We start from the raw sequence: 26139 nt of genomic DNA, 5'->3' as shown, positions 1-26139 counted from the left end.
ATATACACAATTTTCTTTCTAAATGCAAATATATTTTAATATACAAACAGTAATACAATTTATAACAACGGTTCTTACAAGTAATGATTTATATACAAAAGTTTTACAAATTTACAAACAGTATATTGAGTCTCTATCTGGTCTGTAACTTAATATTTTATAAACGGTTCACAATGATTCGAGTTGATATCAGTACAGTTCACTGAACCTGTAGTAGCTAGCTCTCTATTCTTGGTTGGTGTCATGCCATTGACAAGCTGATTTTTTTTTCGACGAAAAAAATACCTAATGTTCTCGTAGAAATAATAAGTCAAAAGTTAATTTACTGAAGTCAAACGGCTTGTAATATTTGAAATCTATGAACATTCCTGGTCAAATATATGTAGTTTCCTGATTAATAAGCGTTAATAACAAGTATAGCTTCCGAGGTTTGTTGTAAACTTTCTGTAACAAACCAACAATATAATACTTTCTCTTGGTTTGTCGGTCTATACACTTTAGGCTAGGTTCTGGAAAGTTCTGTTAACAGCAATACTGGCAATGACTAGTATTTTACATACACATATAGTACATTGTTGATTCTTATAGTCGAGAGTGTTCTTCAAATTTAGGAAACAGGCAGGAATTTCACAATACACATTTAATAGTATTAGTAACATGCATCTATAAAAATCGGTATTAAAATAAATACATAATAATAAATATGTCACAATATTCCATGCCCACAACAGTTATATGATGATGTCTTAAAATTTATTATTAACCATTTTTCTTAAAAACAAGAAATATTATTTCAATTCTAATTCATTTCTTGCTTACATCGATGTTATTAATCTATCTTCCAGTGACAGGCCATAATACATATTTGCATAATATTTCTATTTTATAAACATGCATAATAGACGTATAAAAGCATGGCTTTCTTTTTCTTTAATATTACAACTTGAGCAAACGTGAGACTTTATATGACGTCTCTTTTTCATACATTTTATAGAAGATACGAAAATAATATTTTTGACATCTATATAAATTCCGTCTTTTTATGCATAATAAATATTTAAATTAACATGTTTCTGCATAATATTTGAAAGTATCGCAAGTAGTGGTTTAGTTTGTTTAGAATTAAGCACAAATGTACAAAATAGGCAATCTATGCTCTGCCCATCACGAGTATCTAAACCCGGTTTCAAATTATTTGAGTCCGCAAACATCCTGCTGTGTCACTGGGGCATGAAAGAACTGTTTATATATTTTTTTTCTAACGTATCCTTATATATATATATATATATTTATATGCACAAACTGAATTATTTTGACTTTCAAGGCTTTCAAGGTTGAATTTATCAATACTATTGTAGTACGTTTCACATTTTGCTTTGGCTTCGTAAATTTTTAAATGTACTAGAAACAAATATCTTAATTTGTAAAGTAAATAGTTTTGTTCGGAAAGTGCTTAAATAGGCGAGAAACAAACATCCTACTTCTATCTCTGTAATTCCGCTAAAGTTTGGGAGAGTATGTAAACGAGATATGATATGGTTGGCATGGTGATGTCAGTCAGTTGATGCGCCGTCTTTAGTGGTAAATATTCCATCATGGACAGTTCAATTCTATACTTGCGTGAGTTAATTACTTTTTCAAAATAAGTCATACGGCGAGACCAGCTAACGTGATTCGTACGTTGTCTAGAAAAAGTGATGAAACTTGGAGCATTACATGTGTTAACCAGTAACAATACAACCGATGCGATCAGACTGTTTACACGCAAACTTACGTATATTTCACATCTCTAACTAGAGGGAACCTTCAATAGCCGCGGCATTTGAAATTGTTTAGCACAGAATAAGAGCAAATTAATCTATGATACGATTTTTTTCCTTTCCATTACTTATGTTTTTTGTACACCAGTAATGAGGGGTGTATATTCGATTCAGTTTTATTATTTGGGATCTCTATCATCCTACCTTCAAACTGAAATTATTTTGGGCAGGATTATAGTAAATTAATTCTTTGAGAACTTGGCTGTTTTCAAACACACCAATCGAAAGTGTTTAATTTCCTCAGTCCAAGAATGTAATTAGATCTCAAATTGATCAAGACATGACGGAGCTATAAGCTAAAAGTCTGAACTTGAATAAAAACTCAGAGCTGTACTATGAGCCGCAATGACGCAGCTAAAAATGCTGTGTAAATTTCAGGGCATATAGTAGATGAGTAGCATAGACGATACGCTACTGTTTAACCATTTAGAGCGTATGTCAGATAACGTAATTTCATATTGTAAATATTAAACGCATTTTTGTAATAATTTCTTAAAACTTTCGTTTCACTTCTCTCTTTCTCTTTCTAAATTCACTTTGAAATGTTTTGTTAGCGACTAATTTTTTTCTGGTGAATTTTCGTTATTGTTTCGTAATTTCAGAGGCTACAGATAACATACTCAGCTTTTTATTATTCTTTGCAGGTTTTGTTATGTATAAAATAATCACATTTCATACTGTCCAATAGAGTATCAATGTGGATTATACAAAGCCAAGCATAATAAACTCTCTTCTTAACTATCTCTAATAACATCATTCTTCCACTAACGAGAATAATGATTAGATACACCACGAATATAATATTCAAGTAGAACAATCCGAAAGTATTTCATAAATAAAGAAAAAAAAACGTCAATTTTGAGATTCATTAATATATAAAACCCAATAACCATACTACTTGCAAATTCTCTTTAGAGAGGAAGAAAAAAACTTACTAGTGAAATGCCGATCATATGTTTCCAAACCTTTAGGCTTAATTGATGAAAATGTTTCAAAGTTATGAAAAAGCAGCAACCTTTTCTCCCTTAAGCCCAGATTTTTGTTAATCTAGTTCTTCATATTTCAATAAACTATTCCCGAACTCTATAACATTTATATACTATGTATGGAATATCGTTGAATTATTGGATATACTTTAATTTTTAATTCACTACTATAATTACACATTTATATTCTTTAAATATTTTTGCTACATATTGTCCACAGTCAAGTTCGTGCTCAGTTTCAATCACTTGAAATAGTGTTTGCTTGTCTCATTTGTTCTCTTTCATAAAGTTGCCTCTTCCAAATCATTGCCCTCAGTGGCTTATCGGTATTTACTCAAGCTTAAGTCGCTAAAAATCGGGTTTCGATACTAGTGGTTGGTAGAACACAGACATCCCATTGTGTAGTTATGCGCTTAAAAACGATCAGCTAAATAACAAAGTTAATATGAAAGGTGTTTCATAAAGGTGTAATACGCCTTTCATATTAACCGGATATAATACCGCAAAGGTCAGCGGATTTATAATCATAAACATACACTTTGCCTTCATTTACAATTTGATAAGATCACGAACATGCAATTTTACTTGTTTTCATGGTTCTATTAGAAAAGTGATTACGTTTTCATGCTCTTATCACCAAACACGCTCGCTATTTCAGTCGTGAGGACATTAAAATGTTTCGGCCAATCCAACTCTTCGTTGATAAAAAATACCACAAAAGTTGGCGATGAATGGTATTTACGAACTGTCTTTCTCCTAGTTTAACACTCTTAAATTAAGGACGGTTAGCGCAGATAACCTTCAAGTAGCTTTGCATGAAATAAACATCAACAACAAATATTTTATATATCTTTTTTCATAGGGGACCGGATGTGGGTCAATGGTTTGCGTGCCAGACAGTGGATCTGTGGATCTACAGTTTGCGTCCCGGTACCATAAAATTCAAACAGACAAATACGCTTCTATTTTAGGGCCAGGTATGTTTTATAAGAGTGACGACCAAATCCCCTTATTCTGTTAAAAAGTGTAACCCTAGAGTTGGCGGTGTGTTATTTTGAACAGTTTGTCATTTCCAAGTTAGAGACGGTTAGTGCAGATGAATCTTAGCGTAACATTTGTTATGCATTATGATTTACTTAGAACGAGTCTCCAATTTATTATGTTACGTACGTTACGCATTACTATTTTAAATAACCGCAAATTTGAATTTACAAGTTATTTAAATGTTAACATGTATTAACTTTATGGTATTTGCCAACAAAATTGATGCACGCAATTTCCTTTTTTAACCCAAATGTATTTTAATATACAAACATAAAAGCATTACCATTTATAATAACGGATATTAGTAATAGTTATTAAAAATTATGGTTTACATACAACAATTTTACAAACTTACAGACAACACTGAGTCTTATATCCGGTCTAGAACTAAATATTTTATTGACTATCTAGGCCCACGACGAACAAATTAATTGTGGGTTGATACTGTTGCACCTGGCTGAAGCTAGCTAGGCTTAATTGGTCTCACACCACTACAAGTTCACTTATTGCTGATGAAGATGTTTAATGTCTTCGTAGAAATACTAACATCTGAAGTTATTCACTGAAGTTGAACGATTTGTAATGTTCGAAATTTGTAAATGTTCTTGGTCAAATTTTTATTTTTCTGCTCATTAAATGTTAATCATAATTACGGCTTTCTAGGCCTATAGCACACTATAGCTGTCCAATAATAATACTCTACTTCTTATCGTATGGCACGTCAATTTATAAACGTTTTCAGGCGTTCTCGAAAGTTCACTTGGCAACAGTACTGCCAATCATTAGTATTATATACACACACCTAGTACATCGTTGTTTCTTACGCACAAGAATCTTCTACAAATTTCGAGAACAGGCTGAACTTGCGCAATACACAGTCAAGAATATACGTCACATACAATAAAGAAAACTATACAAAAACAAGCGTAGGCAATAAAGTAAATGTATAATAGCAAATCTGTTACACTTTGCACAAATATCCGAGAATTATAAAACAAAAAATACTTCACAAAGAAGTAAAATCTTTCACACTTTGTATACATTTTATTCCGCTCAGAAACCTTTCAATTCTTTTTAACACTTAGTCTAAGTCTTCACGGCTTGCAAGTTTCACGATAACGGGAGATGGATTGCCGACACTTCTTGAAGTATGTACTAGAAGAAACATAGTTACTATCACCCATCGCTAACCTTCAATGTACTCTTTACAGACGAACACAATACAACAAACGTTTTTCTGCTTGTAAATTACAAACTTATATACTAAAATGAGTGACATGGAAATACAGTAGTTCTATTTATTCTCTCACCAACCGGTTTAATTTATCATATAAAGAACAATTTGAAATGTCATTTACAAACAGCGTATGAAAAAACGTAACTCACGAACGAAGAACATTCAACGGGACAGACTAAATAGTAAATTAGAAAAAGAAGGTCCCATAAACGATATATATAAATAAATATCTTTGCGAATTAGCAATTCCTTAACCCCCTAGGAAATATAACTATAAATTATTATTTCCAACTATCTTCTTGTTTAGTGATTTCTGTGTGTACGTGTATGAGTGTAATTTTATTTTATGTTTATTTTAATTATACAATTTGATTAATTAATTTCGACTATATGAAGTGATGAAGATACGAACTGCACCCTGTAATGGTACAGCAGTGTCTTTGGACTTACAACACTAGAAACTGGGTTTCGATACTCTTGGTGGGCAGAGTGCAAATAGCCCATTATGGTGCTGTTTTCAAACAAACAGATAAGAACTAATATATATTCGTATTGTTTGTTAATATTTCTATACCTCATCTTCCAGAGACTTTCACTGCAATCACATTGAAATTGACCAGGTACTCTTTAAGTACAAGGTAAAGTATTAACAAAAATGTGTCACCAATCATCACTGCTTTTCGATATTGTTTTCTATTTAATGAGAAAGTTTTAAGACAGAATTTCTATACAATTATTTTACTTGTTCGTCTCCCGTTTTTCCTCCAGTAAGCCTGGAGACCTGTAACGCTAAAAAAATAGAATTCGTTATACGTAATGGATAAAGCGCTGATAGTTTAATGTGTGTCTCTGTCCTTTAAAGCATACAAATATTTGACTTTGGTTTATTTTGAATTTCGCACTAAGCTATACGTGGGATATCTGCACTAGCCGACACTAATTTAGCAGTTATAATCTAAATGGAATGTAGTTAGTTAACATCACCAACTGCCAGCTCTTGGGCTACTTAGTAATTAAGGAATAGTAGAATTGACATACGGCAGAAATAGCGAACATGTTCGGTAACGTGGATCCGAACGCATGACCCACAAATTGCTAGTCAAGCCTACTAGCCACCAAGCCATGACAAATATTGTATTTCAACTTATCAGAAGTATAATTTATTATAATGTGAATCTGAGCTCGGAGATAGAAACATGCTTAAGTTTCGAACACAAGCAGTAATTTCTCAAATCTCGTTTAAGCTTGTAAAATAACAGTTTGTAAGGTAATTACTAAGAAAGACCCTTTTTTTGTGCCGTTGACTATAACAGAAATTTATGGATCACGTATAATAGGCCTAATTACTATAATTATACACATATATTACGAAACTTTGCTGTGTTTTTAGAATTCTGATGCTTATCGAAGTCTACTTACATACAGAAGCCTCAACTGTGTAATGGTCTAAATGTTAATCAGACAATTTCGCTGATTCTCCTGGGTGACTTAACGAAATGCTTTGAAACAATGTCTACACTGGCATGTCTAGTGAGAGCAACACCAATGTAAAGCGTTTATGGAGGAAACGTATGGAAATAGTGGCCCATCATGAATGCCACTGCCACAAAGTGCTAATGAATCTTTTATTTCTCATGTCAAAATTGCACGTACGTAATGTAATAACATTCAGATTAGACAGAACACGTTGACGGTTCACATGGAAAAGAGAGAGAGTATGCGTTACTTAATTGGATCAATTTAAATTTAGAATAAAGAGTAGATTAGATTCAAAACCATAATAAATAAGTTGATTAAACCAGATCATAAATCAAATTATGAAGAACGTAGAATGGGCGAAGGTGTTTGTGGAAGTGAGATCAACGCAGCAGTGAGAGTACAGAATCTATCTACAGTCTCACGTGTTATTACAACAGTGTTATAACCCACAATATCTCACATCAAATCCACCCTCCACTTTCATTGTCATCAACCAATTGCTGGAAAGCGGTTGATGCTAATAAAGCATGACTGAAGCATGCTTATATTGACAGAATAAAAAAAAACATAAATGATATTATCTTCCTTCAACCTTGTTTTTCGCTACTATTAACTCTGGAATAAACAGAATAACAACTATAAAGTGCGCAATAGAAAATATTGTTATTATAAACAAAAAAGGAACTGTAACCATATAGACTGTCAAAATAAATAATTAACCATAACAATATAGGTTGTTATAATAAACAAATAAGGAGCCATAGCTGTATACAATGAGTAACAGATTGTTGTAATAAAGATCCATAACTATACACCATGAACAATAGATTCTTGAAATAAACAAACAAGGAACCATAACCACATATATTGTTATGGTGAACATAACAAGACTGTTATAATAAACAAGCAAGGAAAGATACTATATGCAACGATAATATTTTTCATATCAAAGCTGAGTGATTATGTGCATTCCAATTGTCCCGAGTTAATATGTTTGTTCTTAATGTGTGGCACTGGGCATGGACAAGTGGTTAGTGTTGTGGGACTGTTAATCCGAGGGTTCACGGCTCACGTTCTGTTGCAGCAAAATTACCCTCCTTATTTCGGATCCGTGAGGGTTATGTAAGAGTAACAGTCATATAAGAATAGCCAAAGAGTTGACAGAGTTGCTGGATGAAAAAGTCGCTTTGTCCACAAGGCAGTGAGACAAGAATACTAATAAGTGTATGTCAACCTCATCAACTAAAAGAAACTTGTTGTATCCTATCTCAGCACAGTTGTTGGGATGTTTATGTTCTCCGCCTCTGCGAAAAAGCAACTAATCAGTATTCCTTAATAAGATCTGACAATAACTTTAATTTATATCTTGTCAAAACACTACCAAGGATATGTTATGTATATTTATGTAGACAATTGACAGATATAATCATAATTTTTGACAGTGATCATCTGAGAGAATTCAATTCTGAACAAGTGAAAACTTTACAGTTGTCGAGATTGGATTCCACAGTACTTTTTTTGAGGTGAGAACACATAATTATGTTATCGTCCTCGCCCGCTTGACTAAATATATGAATATTTATATATATATATGTGATTTATTTATAGCTACTACTGGATAATTGGAAATTTTCGTGTGCTAGAATACGTAGAACGTTTAGAATACTAGTGTGATTATTTCAAGTAAAACATAGAAAAATATATATCGATAATACATACAACTAAATAACAGTGATCAGAAAAGCGATCGAAACATTGTAAAAAGTTTTCCAACAATCTATTGCAAGCTGTAACTAAATACCGCTATGCGAAATTTCCACCTGCGAGTCAGCGATAAATTTACGAAATTATAACACTAAAATCCAAGGTTCAATCCCCTGCAGTGAATAGAAAGTAGATAGCATATTGTGTAGTTTTGCTCTAAAACAAAAACTATGTGAAGGCAATGTAACTTGAATAGCAAATGAAACTTTTCACTTTATTTTGAATTTGATAATAGACATATAATATTAGGTTACTCATTAAGATGTAGCCCAGCATAGCCAGGTGGTTAAGGTACTCGACTTGTAATCCAAAAGTCGCGGGATTGAATCCCAGACACACCAGTAATGCTCGCCCTCTTAGCTGTAGGGGCGTTATAATGTGACAGTCAATCCCATTATTCCTTGGTAAAAGAGTAACCCAAGTGTTAGTGATGACTAGCTGCCTTTCCTCTAGTCTTACACAACTAAATTAGGGACGGCTAGCGCAGATAGCCCTCAAGTAGCTTTGCTTGAAATTCAAAAACAAATAAACAGTAGGATGTAATAGATATGGAACCCGTTGGGAAAGAATATTATAACAAGTCGGAAACACTGTGTAACAAAATTTTTACTTTTCTTTGTTCCTGGACAGAAAGTATTATTTCCCAATTGCTTACGCCTAAAGTAAATGGAAAAGACCTATTTTTCTCTTCAAACTTTGCTTTTGTGACCTGGGTAATGAAATTTTCAAACTTACTCATTTTTCAGAACATTCCAGGTAGATTCAGTGCTGAGTAGCTGATAGAAGATTTTCTCGAACTTACAAGGATTTTCAAGAACTTTCTAAAATGTGGTAGAACTTACACGAATTTTCTAGAACTTTCCATAATAATATATATACAGGGGCTCATCACTTCAGTTTAGTTCTAGCTGCCTAAGTGAACACATAGACCCATCTGTTTTATCAGAGATGGCATCAAAAAGTTGCAAGCATTCTCCAGACGCATTCTACCATGTATGTGGCCAATTAATTTACCAAGACAAGAGAGAAAAAGTACTTCATGACAGTATCTGCTAAAATGTGTGAAGCCTACAAGACATATTTCGGCATGCCTGTTGGGAATCATGACAAACCCTGGCACCTCATTTTACCTGCGAGCACTGCTAAAATCTCTAGAAGGTAAGAGAGACACTTTTTGCTTGCTTGAATAGTAACATTTTATATTATACAAATTTTAGACCTTTTAAAATTTAAATATCTTTTTTTAATTTCCAATAGAGCAGAAAAATTATCACATATAAAATATTTTGTATGAACCTTTTACAAATTAGTTATGAATGAAATAAATTTATTCTTCATAATAACAATTTTATTTTGCACTTTTGCAGGATGGTAAGAGGGGAAAAAAGAGCCATGAAGTTCGCTATTTTAAGAATTTGACGTGAACCCACTGAACACTCAAGTAATTACTACTTCTGCATGGTGGACCCTTCCAAACGTTGGGCTGGCAAGAATACATCTGCTATCATGTATCCGGACCTTCCATCATCCATCGCTTCAGTGTCACACTGCCCTGAGCTCCCTGTGCCCACTCCACCAGAGAGAGAGCAGCAAATCAGAAGAGGAGGTAGGCGTTGAAGATCCGGATTACAACTTCAGTAGTGCAGCTGGTGAGAGAAACCCATACAATCCCAACCAAAGAGCCCTCAATGATTTGATCAGAGATCTTGGTCTAACAAAGTCGAATGCCGAGTTTTTGACATCTAGGCTTAAGGAGTGAAATTTGTTAGATGAAAATGTGCAAGTCCCAAGTCAGAGAAAGCGTCAGAAGGTCTAACCATTGCACATAAAATTGAGTCTTATGGAACAATTTGTCACAGCTCCTGATAAGAAGTCTGCATCCTTCAAGTACCTTCGAGACTTCTTCCCTAAGTTGTCTGAGGCAAACGTCAAAGCTGGTGTCTTTGTTGGACCACAAATAAAGAAGATCCTGGAGTTCACAGAATTCCTCAAAAAGCTCAGTAGGAAGGAAAAAAAAGCTTTGGGCAGTTTTGCCGCAGTGGTTCGGAGGTTCTTGGGCAATCACAAGGCCGAAACTCATGTGGAGCTGGTTGAGGTTCTGGTGAAGAACTGCGGCAAAATGGACTGCAGGATGTCTCTGAAAGTCCTTATCCTTGACGCACATCTTGATAAATTCAAGGATAACATGGGAGCATACTCAGAGGAACAAGGCAAGCGCTTCCACCAACATATACTGGACTTTGAACGCCGCCAACAAGGAGCGTATAAAGAAAACATGATGGGAGACTATATTTGGAGGCTGATACGTGAAAGTGATTTACATTACAGTCACAAACCTCGAAAAATTACTCACTTTTAAAATTTTTGTATAACTTTATTATAAGCACATGTAAATCTTGATTCACATGTTGTTTTATTCAGACCTTATATAAATGAAAATGTGCAAATTTGCCTGTTTTTACATAAAAAATAAGTTAATTTCTAAAATTCATTATCTAGGTCACAAAAGCAAAATTTGAAGGAAATAATGGCCATTTTCTGTACTTTTACAGCATAAGCAATTAAGAAATAACGCATACTATCAAGGAACAAAGTTTATGTTACATAGTGTAATTGGAAGATTAGTATTAAACCATCAAGTTTCCAGTTCAAAGACCATGCTTCAGTTTCTAACAAATAATGATATTGATTATGTATATGTTATTCAATGTGAGCCACAGAACAGTTAAGTTTAGAAAAAAAAACTACCTTAATGCTCCAGATGTATATTTACATATATTATAATATTACTATATTAACCCTGAAAACGCAAAAACGAAATGTTGGTTAAAATAATAACAAAACGTCTTATATATATCTGAAATATAAAAATTGCTCTTTTCGAAACTTCTAATCACAGAATAACTAGTCAGATGCTTGTGGAATGTTTGGTGGCGTTGTAATTGTATTGCAAGAGAAGAATGTAGCCGGTGATGACTTATTTCATCTTACAGTGACGTTGTGAAATTCTCGTGTGTACAATATTATCCGAAAAAATGTGATAAAATCATCCCGCTTCATCAACAGTAATTGTTGAAATCTAATTATTTCTGTTGCATCATTGTTTAGTAAAGTCAACTGCTGTGTTAGGTTATTGAATATAACAGTAGGTTTATTGCTCCTCAGGTGAATTCATTTGCTGTGCTTTGGGATAATAACTGTCCTGCAAAAACGGTGGTTCAATTCGATTTAAACTTCTTTTAATTTCTGTAGCACATATTGGTGTATAAGAGACATTCCATTGCTAGTTATAAATTACTTTAAGTACACCAAACTTTGGCTTGGTTTTTTGGGTAGGTTAATTAATTCAATTTAGTGTGATCAAATACAAACTTTTTTTTCTCACATTTTCAGTTATAATGGTACTAAAGCCTGGTTTAAATTGTAGTTCTTGTCTTAAAGTCTTCAAGAATAGAGCTTTTTAACCTTAACCATTCTCTCACAATCAGCTGAACCAACGTGTTCGAATAGTGAAACCATTGTAATCCTCTTCCAATGACACAGCGGTAGGTCTGAGGACTTACAACGCGAGTAACCGGGTTTCCATATTCGTTGTGAGCATAGCACACCCAGCCCATTGTGTAGCTTTGTACTTAACTTCAAGCAAGCAAACAAAAACGTTTTAAATTTATTTTACATCAAATGTAATATCCTGTTACTCCAGTATCTTATATAATATTCATGTTCTCATGTAAAATAAATTATATTGTTTTTGTTTATCCATGATGACGAGAAAACCCACCCGGTCATCGTCAGGTTTACAAGAAGTCGAAACGTAACAAAACGTTCGCATGTAAGCGAATAATAATTTTAGCCTTTTTGTAGGCCTAAAACATCGTAAGGTTTACAAGAAGTCGAAACGTTGTTCGCTCCTCTACATAGAGCTTTCTCAATCCATACCAGCCGTTTTCACATATATGTTTTTCTTTAGAAGTGGGTTTTCTCGTCATCACGGATAAACAAATACAATGTAATTTCTTTAATATGAGAACATGAATATTATATAAGATACTGGAACGTTTGAGTAACAGGATATTACATTTGATGTAAAACAAATTTAAAACGTCACATGTTTTTAAAATAATTGTTACGTTCATTTGTAGATAAGTACTCTCAAGTCATGAATTTCTTATTTTCTTATTTTCACAGGATCTGTGCACACGGCTGCTTGATCGGAATGCAAATCCTCTAGTATTACTCCCCTGGGAGGATCATAAGAGCAGAGTGCCAGCTTTGGCGATAATCAGTCCAGCAGTTCGCCAGTAATAAGTGAATATACATAGAAAAGTTTCATAAATAATGGTTTACATTTTTTATATCAATCCCAGCTAATAAACTGTTTCATGTCCCTATAATGTACAGTTCTAGCTAGGGCGTTAAGGTATTAGCATCAGAAATAGTTGTATCTAGCTAATGAAGCATCTTATGTTATCATAACGTTGGATTTAACTTTAATATTATAAAAATGAATATAACAAGCTCTTAATTTTTGTATAGTATTTTTAATATGTTAAAATATATCGTGTTAACTAATGTTAAGTTGAGCTGTAGATTTGAAATGCTGAAACTCGCAGAATCTACATTATTTGTATCTAGAATAATCTTAACTATAATCTTAAATATAACAAGCTCAACAAGTTTCAGTCAAAAAATGAAAAGGGCACTGGTAGGCCAGTGGTGGAGACGTGAAAGACGATATACACGTTTATAAAAATTAAATAAATGAAAACTGGGCTCACTGAATGAACAGAATTCAAAGCCAAACAGTAAGCATAAAAAAATGATATAAAAATATACTGAGTTAAACTGAAGTAAGAACACATCTGAGGTAAAGAGAATAACTCGAAAACACAATTTCGATGAACAAACAGTGATAACACCTAAAACGTACGTTCGTTATATATATGTCTTCATTGATAGAAAATTAAATAAGAACCAATTTTGAACGCATACGGGTCTACTAGCAAAACTACATACTCATGATTATAATTCAGTACTACCCAAGATTATCTGTTTCGAATTTCGCGCAAAGCTACACGAGGACTATCTGTGTTAGCTTTTCTCAAGTTTAACAGTTTAAGACCAGAGGGTTTGTTTTGGAATTTCGCACAAAGCTACTCGAGGGCTATCTGTGCTAGCCGTCCCTAATGTAGCAGTGTAAGATTAGAGGGAAAGCAGCTAGTCATCACCACCCACCGCCAACTCTTGGGCTACTCTTTACCAACGAAAAGTGAGATTGACCGTCACGTTATAACGCCCCCACGGCTGGGAGGGCGAGCATGTTTGGCGCGATTCGGGCGCAAACCCGCGACCCTCAGATTACGAAGCGCACGCCTTAACGCACTAGGCCATGCCAGGCCTAAGACTAGAGGGAAGGAAGCTAATCATAAGCATCCACCGCCAATTCTTGGGTTACTCTTTTACCAACGAAGAGTGGAATTGGCCGTAACTTTATATCGCCTCCACAACTAAAAGGGTGAGCATATTAGGTGTGATGGGAATTCGAATCCGCCACCCTCATATTATGTGTCAAGCGCCATAATTATCTGGCCGTGCCGAACCCAGTAGCGAGTACTTGCTGTAATAATTAATGTCGTGATATAAGGTGTATAAAACAGTGTAAAACCGAAAACATATACTTTGAAAAAATGTTCTGCATATTAAGGTTATCGATTATAAATGAGTTAGGGTTATGATAGAAAATTATCAAGCATTCCAAGTTTTGGGTCATAATTATTTTTAATTAAATTAAACAGTTTCTGAGGAATAAATATTAGTGAAAAATAATTAGTTTTGCAGATGATTTTGTGTTAATTTATAATGTAAATTTTGATAATGATGTTATAAAAATTAATAATAATTCCAAATATATAAATTAGGTTTCTTTATTTTTAAGCAAAAAGTTACACAATGGGCAGTTTCTGCTCTGCTTACAACGGGAATTGAAACACAAATTTTAGCGTCGTAACTACAAGTTAACCGTTTAGCTCATGTTAAGGAGAGAAAAACTCCCTAGTGGCTCAGCGGTATGTATGCGGACTTCAAACGCTAAAAACCGGGTTTCGATACCCGTGTTGGGCAGAGCACAGATAGCCCATTGTGTAGCCTTGTAGCCAACTAAGGAGAGAAAATGTATAAGAAAGTGATATCTTGAAAATTTGATTTATTTAAATGTTAGAAAAACAGTTCATATATTTCTTTGAATTAAATGAAAACAATCTACTATATTATATCAACTATAAACATATGTTGTTAAATAGTAAAACTGCTGTAAACATTAATTTCATTTTACAAAAAATCATTATATGTTAAACATCTTGAATAATGATGGATTACAGATTTAATCGGAAAGAACAAATTAAAGTAATGGCAAGAAAATTAAAATTGTTTTAGCAAGGTTCTATTATTACATAAAAAATACATCTGTTAATGAACTGAAAAATATTCTTGTTAGGTTTGATTTTATTCTAAAGTATGGTTTAACTTATAGGGAAGGTACTTTTTAACACGTTAAGAATCTTTGTTTGTGTTTTTCGATTTCGCGCAAAGCTACTCGAGGGCTATCTGCGCTAGCTCTCTCTAATTTAGCAGTGTAAGACTAGAGAGAAGGCAGCTAATCATCACCACCCAACGCCAACTTTTGGGCTACTTTTTTGCTAACGAATAGTGGGATTGACTATCACATAATAACGCCCTCAAGGCTGAAAGGGCAAGAATGTTTGGTGCGACCGGCATTCGAACCGGCGACCCTCAGATTACGGGTTGACTGCCTTAACCCACTTGGCCATGCTGGGCCGTTAAGAATTTTTAGGATGAATATTGGTTTGTTTTGAATTTCGCGTAAAGCACAAGAGGGTTATTTGCTCTAGCCGTCCCTTATTTAGCAGTGTAAGACTAGAGGGAAGGCAGCTTGTCATCACCACCCACCGCTAAATATTTGGCTACTCTTTTACCAATGAATAGTGGGATTGACTATCACATTGTAACGCCCCACGGCTGAGATAGCGAACATGTTTGGTGTGACGTAGATTCGAACCCGCGCTCCTTGGATTACGAGTCGAGTATCTTAACCACCTGGCCACACCGGGCCTAGGATGAATATAAACTTTGCGTTCTTCATCGTAGTCTGTTGCCAAACATATGTGAACGAATTGTAAACCATCATCCTTAAACAAACTAACTGTAATCGAAAAAATACCTCATGACGAATCCAAACTATTACTTAAACCTGCTATCGCGTGTTGTATCTAAGATAAAATAGCCAATCAGTTTATCATTAAAAAGTGCAATTAAGTTAATCATACGACATCGGATCGAGTTTGAAGACCCGGGTTTTTAATCCATCTTAATATGCCTGATATGGATTTCAATCTAATGATGAATAAAAATTACAGTAGAAGATTTATGGTTATTTTCTACAAATTGGATTAGAGGATAAGAGATAAACAATGTTTATTCGAAACACTGTTATATACGCCATGTAAAAATGTCAAAGTTTATGTTTTAAACGCCGAAAATTGACAAAGAACTAGAATTTAATACATTTATTATAGTGATAAAAATAATTTAGACTAAAACAGTGTTTTTTGTTGTTTGTTTTCTGTATTGATCTTGTTTAATTACTTTCTGATTTCAAACCATATGGGAGGTGTAAGACACTACAGAATGTTTCCAACTCGTAGAATTCAATGAGAGCGTGCGATCATTTGGAAAAATAAAAAAACCTTCAGAGTGGTTATAATACGTTACCTTTTCCACTGTGTCTTTTGTATAATATCATATAGCACTATAGTAATGAAAATTGCGATTTAATGAGTAATAGCTGGCAATGAAAGCAAGATCGTCGAGATGATGAAAAGTAGAAGCCTCTGTGGGATTGTACAACTTTCCGACAGCTCACGTATTTTAATGTAGAAAATATTTTAATTTTCTAGGAAAGCACGCAACGTTTTCCGCGCATGTTCGTAAGGGATAAATCACAAACTGTATGAACCTCACTACTGTTCTTATTTACAAAATCTGAATAGAAGTCGAACTACTCACCAACGTTCTATTAAGAATAATTACACTCGTACGAAATAAAACGTTAGCAAGAGTATGGTTTGGTTACATGTCAAACTTAACAGTGGACTTATTAACCATACAGAAACTTAAATATTATGTGGCCCTCAGCGACTCAGTAGTTTAAGGACTCGGAACGCTGAAGGACAGAGTTCGATTCTCCGTGGTGGAAAAACGCAGATAGTTTATTGCATAACTTTCGGCTTAAAGACACAAAAAAACAAATGTTATACAATTAAATTTTGTTAGGGTAGTTACCTTTAAGCCATATATTATAAAATTTCTAAGCTATATTTTTAATAATGGCGGTGCGCTTTTTTGTTTGTTTGTGTATTGTTGTTGAATATTTGTCACATTAACCAGCACGATACCTGAAGAGACTACAATATTCGACAAGCTTTAGATTAGAGTGCCCTCCCAGAACCTTTTCAAAAGCATTTTTATGTCATTTACTGATATAATAAAAGTCATTATTCTGTGGTTTGTTTGTTTATTTTTTAAATTCGCGCAAAGCAACACGAGAGCTGTTTGCGTTAGCCGTCTTTAATTTTGCAGTGTAAGACCAAAGGGAAGGCAGCTAGTCATTACCACCCACCGCCAACTCTTAATCTACTCTTTTACCTTTTTACCAACGAATAATTGGATTGGGCGTTACTTTATAACGCCCCCACGGCTGAAAGGGCGAGCATGTTTAGTGTGATGGAGATTCGAACCCGCGACCTTCAGGCTACGATCGAGTGCCTTAACCACCTGGTTATGCCGGGCCTGGCCTCTTCTGTGGTACAAAAATATTTTACCTGCTTGATATGTTCTAGAAAGATAGAAAAAAAACACACGAAAGTATTACACTCGTGTTATTCGAGCTAAATATATTAACTCCTTCTTAATATAAAATGCAGAAGAAAAGTAATTCGGCTATACTTGGGCGGGAAAGAATTTGTGATATACGTGTACTTCTGATGCATATGAAGCAAAGTGTAGCTATAGCTTGTTATATAAAAAGCTCTTCATCGGATTCGTTTTATTTTTTCTCTGTCATGGCCACGTGGGAGCGTAGTGGATCGCTAAAATATATAGTTGTAGATATATACGTATCTATGTTTCACTAAGCTATATATTACGTGTTCCCCTAGCGTTTCAACATACGATAACGAAGGCGGCGATATATACCATTTACAATAATAGGCTTCAAGTTCGTAACTATACACATATTCATATGTTCTTTAACCACATTTAATGCGTGTAAACTTCTAATGAAGTTTCGTCTGTCATCAGTGTAGTTTATTGCTAAAAATAAGTTCGCGAACAGTACTGGGTCAAACACAAAAAAAAATTATATGCTTTGAAGTTAACTAATGTAACCAATTTTTAACCATCAAATAACAATCATGAAAACATATTTTTCGCCCAAAACTTGAAGTACTGAGGTAGAATACGCGGAATAAATGTCTTCATTTAAAACCTTCTCGTGCTGAATTTTTTCTCATGTGATTATTTGCAATCCATGTGACTAAGATACGTTCTTTAATTATAGCCCATTGTACTGTTTATTGTAACGTATCGTGTTTTATTTCTACGTAGTTACATAGTGTTTTGTGTATGTGGTGTATACCACGATTTAATTAGCTTTGCTTCTAGTTTGCTTGTTTCATTGTTACGCACTAAACTACACAAAAGGCTATCAGTGCTCTTCCCACCACACATATCGAAATCCGGTTTCTAACACTATACGTCCACAGACATACGCTATGCCACTGGGGGTTTTAGCCATTAACACTTGATTTCCTTCTTATACTTCACAGAAAGTAAGTGTTTTGTTGGTTTTTTTTTCCAAAGTAATGCCGAAATACGCACGTTAAATATTGCGTAAGGACTTATGATAATTTTTGGACACCTACCGGATCGTTTACATTCTAACATTTTTTTCAATTTCCATAATAAAACATTGTTTAAAAATGCTTGTGTGTTTGTGTATAATTTGCGAGCCATTAGACCGTTTTTTCGAACCTGGTGTGTACTTTATTATTACTGGAGAAGTTACACAGGGTGATTCCAAGATCTTTATAACTTCACAAGGGCCCCTATGTCTTCCCAATACTACCCTTTTATTAGAAGATTACGAATAACACTTCACATCATCTGTAGTGGAAATAAAGAAGCTAAGATACTCCAAAAGCAATTGATTTCAATAAATCACACTTTAAACTATTTTGTTTCAGAGGTTACATGACACCGCATTAAAATTCAACATTGCCTCAACAACGTCACCAACGTTGACAATTTTATTACATAATCAGCTGTTTTATATATTTTATCCACAGCAATAAAGTTTTTAAGAGCAAAGCAATGAGTAGACATTGAGAAATACAACAGTTGCTTACTTTAATCTTACTTTTGGATTTTTTAAAGTCATGTTATTATTAGTAAATATGGTAAGGAAAAAATAAACAATTACAAAGTTCTTAATAGTTTTACACTTAATGAGGTTTTCATAATTATTCCCATTATACTTGCAATATTTTTTGAGTTTCACTGCAAGGATCTTCTACTCTTTGTTAATAACATATAATAATACTAAAACTTAGTAATTTTAGTTGGGTATATAGTGCCTTCATCTGATGAAGTAATTATTCTGATAGAAGTTTTTACAATATTTGTCTGCTCGTTTAAGCCCAAAGGTATATAATAGGATGCCTACGCTATGTGATATGCAGAAATCGAATCCAGAACTTTAACGTTATATAAATCTTGAACTTTATTATTGAGTATCCAAAAAGCTAGCAATGAAGTAAAAACAATAACAACAAACAAATGGACAAAGAACTGTTAACTCTTCATGATAAAAAAAAAGAAAACAAGTTGCCCAGCATTTTGGTTTGGCTGTTTGTTTGTTTAGAGCAAGGCCACGTTTGGCTATCTGCTTTTTCTACCGCAGGGAATTGAACCCAGGATTTGAGCGTTTTAAGTCCGTAAACGTACTTTCGTCCCACTGGGGGATCGACGGCATTTTGGTCAAAGACCTTCGTCATCGGGACCAATCTACAAAACAAATGTGCCTGTGTCTTAAGAATAAGACGTCTCTTAAAAGCCAAGGGATGTCTTTACTATACAGTTTGTTATATATTAAAAGTAGTTTAAATCCGGAAACTCCAAAAGAGGATGTTTTTTGCACTATCTTTTTAAGATAAGTTTTAGTTTGTGAATGGATATATTTTAAGTGAAATATAGCATTCTCAAGTCTGCATACTAGCTAGTACCTATCTGCTGAGAGTAAATTCAATACATATCAATACATTTCTTTGTGAACCTGACGATGACCGAAGAAGGTCGAAACGTTGTTCGCTCTTCTATGTAAAGTGTTTTCTCAGCCCAAACGAGCCGTTTTTGCATATAAAAATACATATCAATAATATCAGCCACATTTTCAGCACCATTAATTAAGTAGCTGCCAACCTTTACTGCTTCTGCTGTCACATTGTTTATGTTTAACATTCAACTGAGATGCGAACGATTTCACTGACGATTCGATAGGGAAGAAGGAAGCATCACGTAAGTCAGCAGTGGGATAAGTAGACAGCAACACTTTAAAAGCAGCTACAGGTACAATATTTGTACTCGGGGTGCTACACAATATCTGCCAAGGTGGTTCTAAACGGTTCCTGAATACCTCTGCATGTCGTTTGGAGGCTTTCATGTTTTTTTGTCCTACGTTGTTAAGCTCGTTGTATGCTTTTCACAGCCTCAACGCTAAAACAGTACGGGAAATTCCTTCTTTTTAGACAATAAAAATCTCCAAAAATTATCTGAAAATTAAGAGAAACCAGATTTGGTAGGTTTTTTTTTCGCAACAAAAAATTGTCCCCCATTGGCTTTTAAGAGGCCTTTTAAAATGAAACTCAGTAAAAAGTGAGACCTGTCTAAACTTGTGGCACACATCAAATTACTTTTTATTATATATTCCAATTAAAATTGCACTGTTTCATGAGTAGTGATATCTTTTCAAAGAGTTAACTGTGATAAATGACTCAAAATTATAAAGGTTTTATGTTAACGCACAATTTGATTATTGTTAATAGAACACCTTTTCTAAACGCAAAAGTAAATTGATCATGGTTTACCAAATTTTATCTAAGTAAACCAAAGACATTTAAGTTAACATTGTTTACATAAAAATGAAAATAAGATTTTTTTCTATACAGGCTTCAACGTCTTCATATAAGATATATTGGCTGCGTTTGTAACATAAATATAATTAGCGATGGCTATAAAAACCAACAACATCTGTGGTATAGCGTACATACATTCACACAGACACACAGTTTTGTGAAAATTTCCTGATGTACCGAGACGTTACCAGTAGGGTCCGTAAAGAATATTTAAATGTACTTCAACTAAGTACGAACTTGATATGGTGTTCGTTTGTGCAAAGTTCACGTCCATGAAAGCACTGCAACAATATCATGCTTACGCCTTTGCTATTGCACGAAATCAAGTTCTTATTATTGTATGTGATATAATGACAATGTCTCTATAACTTCTTTACTTCAGTTCTAACTATTAATTACTAGAAATCCAGATCTGAAGTGAAAAGTTATAGAGACATTGACATTACATTTAAACATATCCAATGATCAAGGCCCAGCAAAACCAAATAGTTAAGACACTCGATTCGTAATCCGAGGATCGCGGGTTCGAATCCCCGTCACACAAAACATGCTCCTTCTTTCAGCCGTGGTGGCGTTATAATGTGATGGTCAAACCCACTATTCCTTAGTAAATGATTCATACAATAAATATGAGTGACAATGTTGATTTAGAAAATTGACTAGGAAGATGAAGTTGAGAAAGACAGAGCAAAGCAGAGGACGTGGTAGGTAAGTATTTCGATTTAACGTTATATGACCTGAAGCTGAAGCATAGGAGTAGATATAACCGGGAGCGCTCAGAAATTTTTTTCTCTACACCCCACTCGCGATTTGAACGTCTTAGTGTGCTTAGTGTTACGAATTGTCACGAAAAAACTAAAATTTATTATTTGAATGCCGGGGATGAGATAAATGTTTGCTAGGCCGAGCAAGCGAAGGCGAAAAATCCAAGCATAAGTTTCACCACAGGAGCACAAAATCAACAACCAATGTAGGACTTTAGGTCCTTCAGGGCGGGGGATATGATATGTAGATCCAAGATCTTCATGTGAATAAAACAGGAAAACCGCTACAAAACCCACTTTCACTACTTGTTCCAATATAACGAGCTAGTGCCCTGAAACATTAACTTGATGGTTGAGAAAGACAATCAGTTAATCATCAAATTTATATGTGCGTTTCGATCATTACTCCAGATCTATTCAAAGACCTGGTGCACTAGTGCCATCTGGTGACGATGTACTAAACTTCTCTAATCCTTCAGCTATTACCTTTCGGAGTGCTTTTCTACAGCCAAACAGCGGTTGTGTTAACCACCACGAATACAGTTTAAATTCCTATGCTTGAAGCACAAATAACTAAACATCGAATTTTATTTATATCATAAAATCGGAACTGAAAACATGTTTTTCAGTGATTCAGTGTTTTGCAACTAAATAACAAACAATTATAAAGTTCTAGGTTTTATAAAATCTATGCACCTCTGTTCCATGCTTTTTTCAAATAGCTGTAAGTTGATAACCTGAATTTTGTTTTCAAACGAAAGGTATATATATTTATTTAGTTTTTTCGTTCAAGAATAATAAGAAAAAACAGAATAGAATATATTATGACATTTCTGAATATTTTAACGTATAAATAGATCTGCTTAAAAAGTACAAGATATCAATAACTAACAGTAAAAATATGCTGTATTCTGGAAGTAACCAAAGAATTAGATTGAATGATGCATACACACGATTAAACACGTGCTATTCTTTGAAATAGATTCTTACTAAGTACATTTATTAAACGAGCAATAGCTAGTAATTATTGTTCTGATAAAGGAAATAATAACAACACGGATTCTCAATCATTTACACTCTATACACTAAAATGTCATATCTTAAACCTGATAAAATAGTTCTTTATAAAAATGAACAAATTAAAACCCGTCTTTATTTTATAAACACGTTTTGTGTCTGAGTAATTAATACGGCATAAGCCTTTATATTAATTTCCCGAGAAATTCCTTAGTCATTTTTAGTATTGTCAAGTTCCTAAAGGTGGGAGTTTTATTAGCTTCTATTCATCAGAGTGCTCAAAACAGAGCTTAAAAATATGTATGAAGAGACACGAAAGTCTATAAACATAGTGAAGGAAACCTTTCTCTGTTCTGCAGAATTTTAGGATAACGAGCTCGAAGTTAACTTCACGATTTGAAGTGTAACACCAGAAGAACGTGAGAATGTTGATTTGTAAGCAATCAGTATTACTTGCAACAACTATAGATTGTGAGAAGGTACTAGTATGTTATTTAAGTATTATAGCACAAAGAAGTAACTTTGAACTTCAGATTGTATACTTATGTTATAAATGATACATTATTGTTTTCGTTTTATATCAGATTTTGTCTCCACTTTTCGATGACTCAGAGAAAAGTCTGGCTTAAAAACGCTGAAAGTAAGGTTCCAATTCACTGTCGTGGACAGATCACAGATACATAACTGTTTAGCTTTGTGATTTACAATAAATAAACATTTCACCACTTTTTAAGAATTCTAATTAAATACGCAACTAAAACAATTCCAAACAGAATAGGTTTGACAAAGAGCATTGTTATTAATTATGGTATCCCCCCTCCTCCAGTTGCATAGTGGTATGTTTGCAGGCTTACACTACTAGCAATCTAGTTAGGATACCCATCGTGCGCAGAACAAGATAGCCATTTGTGTAGCTTTGTCTATAATAGTAAAACAAATATTAAGGTATAGCTTGCGATATTTTTCGTCATGATTAAAAATTTAAATTTAACGATTTCTTAGTTTTGTTGTTAATCTAATCATTTTTTAATTTTAACTTTTTGCGAAGGTGATTTCTTTAATCTAAAAAATGAAGTTTGAGATAAAAGTTCTTTCAGTGGATCGTTTTTAACTTTTCATATTTTTTATTATAGCTTATTGATTGAGTGTCCCTTTTTCTTTATTATATTTTTCTCGAAATAAAAAAGGAAGATAACTTTTTTCTATTATTTTTGACCCCTCGAATTCAAGAAAATATTTATTTGATAACATTTTTGGCACATGAAAGTAAGATACGATCGTTTATATTTTCCACTTTTTATTAGAATTATTTTCTTTGTTACTTTACAGAATTTTGTCACCTAATATTACAAAGTAGGTATTAACAAGCAATTTTGAGAAGGATAACGTTTCGTTGTAGGTCTACAGTTCAGTTTTAGGCCAGAAAAATCTTTTGTTCCAATAATATCTCTGACGCTAAATATTTAACTTTCCTTCTGTTCCTCAATAAAGTATGGTTCACTACTGCACCATTCAGAACATGAAATTGTTGGAAATCTCGGGCCCATATAAATGCAAAAACGTTTTGTTAGATTTCTCAGCGCTGCTAGTGCATGCTGTACTTCCAAATGATACACAGGTTTCTAATAATGTAATTACCACTAGATGTCCCTACCCTGATCAATTAGATATTGTAGAAGGTAAATTTATCACAAAAATGTTGTTCGTTTGTTTGTTAAGTGCGAAGCTACATAATAAACTATCTGTGCTTTGCCAACTTAGAGTATAAAAAGCTGTTTTTAGCAGTATGAGCCCTGAGATTTAACGTTAAACTACTAGGGAGCATCATGAGAAGAATTTGGTTGTTGTTAAGCGTAAATCTACACAATAAGCTATCTGAGTTCTGACAATCACAGGTATTGAAACCCAATTTTTAGCACTGTAAACAACCATACTTACTGGGTAGCTCTCGAAGAGAGTTATTTTATCGATACAGCGCTTATAATGTGAATAAATCATGTTAATACCATAAATTATTTTAAAGTATTAAATCCAAAATCCAGAAGTAGCTTAAATTTTTATTTCTCAACTAACTTGTAAAATAAGTGAGACTCTTTTATTACTCTTCTATTTTGTACGTTGGCCACAGGATCCATTTTAATCCTACACCTATTCGATAGATGGAGTGAATTGTCGTATCACTATTCTTTTTTCTATACTACCCAAAAGATTTGTGATTTCATCCTCAAGTTGTCTCGTAAAAGGAGTGGCTATTTTCTTGTTGATCTGTTTTAGAACCACAAGATCTATGTTATGAGCTCCAACTAAAGCACGTGGAGCTGTCTTCATATTCCTATTTTTCTATATTACCCATGGAATCAGTTTCTTTATTTTCTATGAATAACGCCTTTGTTTAGTGAGTAGAACTGTTCCCTTATTGTTTTACTTTCATCATTACCCGTGGAGTATTTTTTAAATTCTCACATATAACTTTTAAATTAAGTAGAGCTGCTTTCATGTCTTCTCACTGTTTTATTTTCCACATTATCTTAAAGACTGTCTGTGTTTTCATCCTACAAGTACCTTCTGGAATCAGTGGGATTGTTTTCTACATTTCTTACCAAATTACTTATAATGCACGTATTTTGAATCCCAGAATTAAATATATTGAGCAACATCTCAGTCTTTGCGAAAAAAGTAAAAATAAAACAACAGAAAATTTGTTCGCCACAAGGAGGCGCATGCAAATATAACATCGTAAATATTTTTTTGTTTGAATCAACAGAAGACTCTGAAAATAATTATTGAAAGTTTCGCTCTTTCGCCCATTGCTACATTAGCTTAACATGTTGTGTCCACTGGAATTTACTACTCATCCTGATGAGGATTTGGGAGGACAGTTGTTATTCAGACCTATTCTTCCTTCCGGCACTGATATTGTTGTGATTCGTCTAAGTCGGTACCATTAAGTTAAGAGCACTGTTAAGTCTTATATATGTAAAAACTGCTCGTTTGGGCTGAGAAAATATTTTACGTAGAGGAGCGAACAACGTTTCGACCTTCTTCGGTCATCGTCGGGTTCACAAAGAAAGAAAGAGGTAACTGACCAGAAGCTGACCACATGTTTGAAAGGGGTTGTGTAACTGAGTGTCAGAATATAGAGGGCGGTGTTAGATGTTTGAATATATAATTTTATATTATTTATTTTATTATTTTTAATACAGGTATAAAGGTGTTCCTTTGTATTGGTTTATTTTGGGTTTAAGTTGCTGTATAAGTAAGGCTTCTTTAATTTTGCATTTGTTTATGTTTGTTTCTTTATTTAGTATTTGACTGTTTTCTATGGTTATGTTGTGTTTATTTGACTTACAGTGTTCGAAAACGTGTGAAGGTGACTTTTTATGTTCTCTGAATCTGGTTTCCATTTTTCTACTTGTTTCTCCAATATAGAAGTCGTGGCAGTTATCACATTGTATTTTATAAATAATGTTGGTGTGGTGTTTGCCAGTGTAGTTTTTGTATAGTATACACCTCAGTTTTGTGCCTGGTTTTTGAATAAATTTGGTATTAACTGTAATATTATATTTTTTTTTACTAGTTTTCTGCCAAATGTTGGTTATTTTTCGGCTGATGTCGGGAATATATGGTATGCAGCAGTATATGGTTTCGTGATTTTTTGATTCGTGAGATATATTTACTTTTGTTGGTTGATTTTGCTTTATGTCTAGGTGTGTGCGTATAATGTTTTCTACGGTTTGTGGAGAAAACTTATTGATGTTGATG

The sequence above is a fragment of the Tachypleus tridentatus genome, chromosome 3, assembly GCF_004210375.1.
Source record: "Tachypleus tridentatus isolate NWPU-2018 chromosome 3, ASM421037v1, whole genome shotgun sequence".
Lineage (NCBI taxonomy): Eukaryota > Metazoa > Arthropoda > Merostomata > Xiphosura > Limulidae > Tachypleus > Tachypleus tridentatus.
This window is presented reverse-complemented; position numbering follows the sequence as displayed.